Here is a 6,012-nt window from a genome sequence, read left to right as displayed (position 1 = left end):
GAGAGAGAGAGCGCAAGTGGGAGAGGGGCAGAGAGAGAGGTACACACAGAATCTGAAGCAGGTTCCAGGTTCCACACTGCCTACACAGAGCCCGACATGGAGCTTGAACCCACAAACTGTGAAATCATGACCGGAGCCAAGTTTGGATGCTTAACCAACTGAGCCATCCAGGCACTCCTAAGATGCTTGTGTTTTAAATATTGTTTTAATAAGGAATATTTACATTTAGAATCAGCATAATAAAAATTTTTGGTATAGAAACTATTAAGTTTTCTATGGGAACTATATTCTAGTTAAAATGCCTTGTAATATGGACCATAAGCAATTTTCCCTTAATTTGGAACCAGAATACCATCATTTCAATTACTTATTTCATTTCCCCAGTATGTTTGCTGACATCATGTCCTCTGCTTCCTTTTCAAAAACTCCCCTAGAACCAGCTCTCATGGAGAAGAATTGCTCAGTGGTGACCGAATTCATCCTGTTGGGAATTCCACACACAGAGGGGTTGGAGACTATAGTTTTTGTCTTGTTCTTGCCCTTCTATGCCTGCACCTCGTGGCTGTTCTTTCTTCCACTTGCCTTCACGCGCCCATGTATTTTTTCTTGGGGAACTTGTCTGTTTTTGACATGAGTTTCTCTTCTGTGACCTGTCCTAAAATGCCACTGTACCTTATGGGCCCCCTCATTTTGTATAAGATCTGTGTCTCCCAGGTCTCCTTCTTCCATTTCCTTGGAAGCACTGAATGCTTCTTGTATACTGTGATGGCCTATGGCCACTTTGCTGCTATCTGTTACCCTCTGTGGTAGGCAGCCATCATGAACCATAGACTCTGTGGGGCCCTGGCTGTGGGCACATGGGTGTTGGGGTATATCCATTCCAGCATTTTGACTTTGCTCACCTTCACTTTGCCATGCTGCGGTCCCAATAAGTGGACCACTTCTTCTGTGATATTCCAGCACTCCTGCCATTGGCCTGTGCTGATACATCCTTAGCCCAGAGGGTGCATTTCACCAGTGTTGGCTTGGTATCTCTCCTCTGCTTGTTTCTAATCCTTCTATCCTACACTCGCATCACCATCTCCATCTTGCATATTCGTTCAACCGAGGGCCGCCGCCGGGCCTTCTCCACTTGCAGTGCCCACCTCATTGCCATCCTTTGTGCCTATGGGCCCATCATCACTGTCTACCTGCAGTCCACCCCAACCCCATGCTGGGAACTGAGGTTCAAATTCTGATGAATCTCATAGGACCAATGCTGAACCTTTTAATCTATACCTTGAGGAATAAGGAAGTTAAAACAGCCCTGAAAACAATTTTGCACAGGGCAAACCACGTTTCTGAGAGATAGTAAGAGTGGATGGATGGGTTGACAACATGGAATTCTTCCTGGCCCAACATGTGAAATACTCTTCTGGAATCCTCACATGGGTTGCTGAAATTTCAGCACATGCTGAATGACATGGCTCACTCTATCACAATACTTCATTGCTTTGTCTATTTGATTTTCTTGTATTACCTAAGTCCCCTCTCCTTGGTCTGTGTTGCTGTGGTTTTGCCTTTCTTCAGTGGAGAACCTTCTGCCACTACAAGGAAGACAGTTGGTCTTTGCCACTGCAGCATTTTGTCTACCTTTTCCAGGTCATGTCCCTCTACACTATGTGTCAGACGAAGCTTATGAGGAAAGACAATAAATAGAAGAACGGGATTTTAAGTGACTGATTGAGGGAGCATAATAGGATCTTGCCTCCTTCAACGTTAACAGACTAAATGTTTTCTCTTTCCTTCTCAACTGTATAAAAGTGGAATAACTTAGAATTTATCAACAAAGATGTTTTCCTCTCCATCCCATGATTGTCCTCATTCCCATTTTCTCCACTCGTAGGTACTTAGGCAAATGTGATTAGCTCCCACCTATGCAAGGAAAGTGAAAGCTTTGCCACTAGTGTCCCAGAGTAGACGTTTCCATTTCACGACCTCATAGCTCATAGTGTGATTAAAAGTGTGATAAAACAGTGGGTTTATAAGGCAAGTTATTAGACTGAACCAGTGGTTTTCCAAGGTAGAGTCAAAGAGCCCCAGGTCTCCAGAGAATTTATTTTAAGTCTTCCAAGTTAAGTAAAGTGAGGACTTCCCTTTTACGTACTTTATCTATTAGATATCTGGGCAAAATTCCATTGGAAAAAGTCTGACAGCCTTTGGAGTATGTGAGCTGCATGGTTCCTTCTGAAGCTAAAAACCGTGATGTGGATTGTTTCCTTCTACTAGTAACTTTAAAGGTGTTGCTACCTCTTCAGCACCTGAACCTTCACCTTTTCTCTTCACATTCCCTTGGACTTACTACACTTGTTAAAACTCCAAGGTTCATTCCGTAGTCTGCCAAACAATTCTGCTTTTTCAATAAAAACAATTATAAATGAAATATTTATTATTATACTTGGTCTTATGTGATATCTTCCTTATTTGATATACATCAAAGATACCTACTTTGGTTCACAGATGGCTACACGGAAGCATTGTGATTATATCTGAAGTGCTATAGAAGGCAAAGGTGGATTTTGCTGGATCTGTCATATTAACTGCCTAAAGTACACATAATTTCAACCTCGACCCTTTGCACCTCTGACTTAAGCACTATACTCGAAAATGTCTTGATTTATCGGTATATTACACAAGTTCACCTCCACAATCCCCTCCCAAGAAACCCTAGACGTGACTCCTAATAGCAATGTTTCCTTCCAGAATTTTCTGAATCCTTGGAAATACCAAGTATATAATTGCTTTAAATAGCCTCTTTACCGATTGTTCCTCCAGTTTCTGTCTTAGGGTCAATAGTATGAAGATTATTATTTATATAGCCCTTACTACTTGTCAGATACTATGCTAAATGCTATACAAAATGATCCCATTTAATACTCAAAACAATCTTGTGCTTTTTGTGTTATCACTCCCATTTTATTGATGAATTCCTAAGGCTTAGATGAAAAAACATGTTTCTCATTCAAGACTACACAACTGGAACATGATGGGGCCAGGCTATGAGGCTGAGGCTTTTGTTGTTAAATATTAAGAAACTGCTTTTCAGATACTTAGGAATCTTCCAGTTAAGAACAGATAGGTACTAAGTAAGAGCACGTACTTTTATTAATGCCAACCCATGAAAATAAAATATCCTGGAAAAGGACATTTTTTTCTCACCCTTAATGAAAGAAATAGTAACCAGGGCCGTCAGTGCTGTGTTTAGCACACCAACATACATGGCAGAGGGCTCTGGTCCCATAGTGAGATATGATGGGACATACCATCTAGGAACCAGCTGGGGCACAGCAACAGAAAAGCAAGAAAGAAGGGCCACACAGCAATAAGAAGTCTCACATCTTTCTCCATATCTTTTTCCAGAATAAAAGAGTACAGGGCTATAAACGAAAGAACTGGAATCTTTGAGTGTGTTATCTGGGCAAACTTGCAAAGAGGACAGATGATCAAAGTTAAGAAAAGAAGCAAGACCTGAAGAGAAAGCTCTGTCCCCAAACATCCACCTGATGCCTCCTTCTAGCACCTATTGCCTCCATCCCTTTTTCTAGGAAGTTTCCTGAACCAAGTAAAGAAATGGGTATGAATTTCCTTGTGTTGATTTTGCACTGGATCTGGGCCATGGCCCCTTGGTCTAGCAGCTCACAAACTTCCTCTCAAGCTACAGTATTGTTTTGCATCGAGCCTGGTGAATTAACCTTCTGGAGGAATCTCAGAAACATCCCAAAGGCTGTTGTTGGGGAAAGGGACATCCCCTAAAAGATCCAAGAACCCCATGGTGGTTTCAAATTTACTCAAGGCCTTAGAGAAGTGATAACAGTGGGAATGCATTTTTCCCTCTTCTTCATGTATATACATATACATATGTATACGTATATGTATATGTATACGTATATGTATATGATTTAAAAGTGAAGACAAATGCTGCATCCATTTTTAAAGGAATGCTAAGCCATCATCACAATATCCTTTTTTAAAATTTTTTTTATTTTATTTATTTTTATTTTATCTATTTTATTTTACTATTTTATTTTATTTTATTTATTTCATTTCATTTATTTTTTTTTAGAGAGAGAGGGAGAGAGAGAGAGAGAGCGCATATGACTGACTGAGCTGTCAGCACAGAGCCTGATGCGGGGCTCCAACCCACAAACTGTGAGATCATGACATGAGCTGAAGTCAGCAGCTTATCCGACTGAACCACCCAGGTGCCCTCATCACAATAACTCTTTTGCTTTCTTCTTTTTATTTTCTTTTAAATTTTTAAAGTTTATTTATTTTGAGAGAGAGAGAGAGAGCATGTGCAGGGGAGAGGCAGAGAGAAGGAGGGACAGAATCTCAAGGAGGCTCCGCACCATCAATGCAGAATCCGACTGGGGGCTCAAACTCATGACTGTGAGATCATGCCCTGAGCCAAGATCAAGAGTCTGCTGCTTGACCAACTGCGCCACCCAGGCATCCCTCTCTTTTGCTATCTGTTACTGCTTAACCAAATCTGATTTTACTCACAGCTTATGTAAATTAATTTTGACCCCATTTTTAATGGGAGAAGCCTTTGGGATTTTAAAAGTTTCTTATTAGCGAATTATGAATTTGTAGCTTGGTAGTACTATTGTGTAAACATTTAATTAACATATTTCTTGCAACATTCCCTAAAGCTAGGCTTCCTGTACAAATCTGTCTGAGGCTGTTCACCATCACAACAGAAAAGCTCCTCTGTGTTCCTGGTTGTTCCCTTTTGCTGGAGCAACAGCAGAGTGAGTGGGACTCTAGGCTTTAACTCCTCCTTCCTCTTTATTTGTTAATTAGAAACAAATTTTTCTGAGTCAGCCAGCACTTTGGTTCTCTTTTCAGTTGAACTGTTCCCTTTATTCAATAATTAGTTTCAGGAAGAAGAGCCAGACCTCACAACTCCCAGAGATCTTTTCCGTTCCCTCCCACAATACCCTCGAGCAAACTGAAAGGTTTTAAAGTAAAAACAACTTTTACTTTAGGGATATTGAAATTCATGTTAACAAAGTATTTACAAGATACATTTATTGAGCCTACTCACATATTGAGCTCTGAATGCCCAATTAGGAGATAGTGGGAGGCAGGACACCTCCCGCCTGCCAGTCTATGATGGAAGCAATAAAATATAGCCTACTAATGTTCCTTAAAGAGGATTCAGATCCTGTGAACTCATTAAAAATTTGTTTTAATGTTTATTTATTTTGAGAGAGAGAAAGCTAGGGTGTGTGGGGATGAGGGGAGGGCCAGAGAGAGGGAGACAGAGAAGCCTAAGCAGGCTCTGTGCTGTCAGCACAGATCCCTGTCGTGGGGCTGGAACTCACAAACCATGAGATCATGACTGGAGCTAAATCAAGAGTCTGACCCTCAACCAACTGAGCCACCCATGCTCCCCCCTCCCGTTAACATGCTTACTAGTATAATAAAACAAGCAATGTGAACACAAAATGTGTACACAGAGCCACCTTTAAAGTCTCTGTAAAAGTATAGTCTCAATCATGCTGGTCAGAACACCTGTTCCAAAGTATTTTATCTTTTTCATGCCAGGAATTCTGCCATTAAAAAATGAATTTCTTCCCAAATTCTATATTCTCTTTTTAAATGCAAATTTCCCCTTGAAGTAATAGAAATGAGATGAGAGGTGTCTGTTTATGGTTGAGGGAAAGAGAAACAAAAAGGCAGATGAGAAGATACATAGAAACAGTTCTCTAGATTTTGATTTGACTGAAGATCAGCCCAATACCCTCAAATCTCTTTCTCCCTCAAGACACCCTGGAGAAGTAATTCAGTTGGTATTTGTTAAATGTCTGTTTAAATGTCTGTTTAGACATTTAGACATAGAAGCAATTCTAATGGGTGGGAAGAGAAAATTCTGTAGAATGGGATGAGGAGGGAAGATGGTTAACTTGAAATTATCTGCATTAATCTTAAAGATTTTTCTAAGCTTCCATTTTATGTTAATTTCACTTA

At 40.4% G+C, this 6,012-nt stretch overlaps 1 pseudogene; it reads left to right on the top strand.

Annotated features, from left to right (window-relative positions):
- Window positions 1-345: 345 nt before the first annotated feature.
- On the top strand, window positions 346-1,351 carry LOC106976593 (putative olfactory receptor 10D3; annotated as a pseudogene).
- The last annotated feature ends 4,661 nt before the right edge of the window (window positions 1,352-6,012 follow it).

Source organism: Acinonyx jubatus, chromosome D1 (genome assembly GCF_027475565.1).
Source record: "Acinonyx jubatus isolate Ajub_Pintada_27869175 chromosome D1, VMU_Ajub_asm_v1.0, whole genome shotgun sequence".
NCBI classification, from domain to species: domain Eukaryota; kingdom Metazoa; phylum Chordata; class Mammalia; order Carnivora; family Felidae; genus Acinonyx; species Acinonyx jubatus.
The sequence above is the reverse complement of the archived record's forward strand: the minus strand, read 5'-3'. Positions and strand labels throughout refer to the sequence as shown.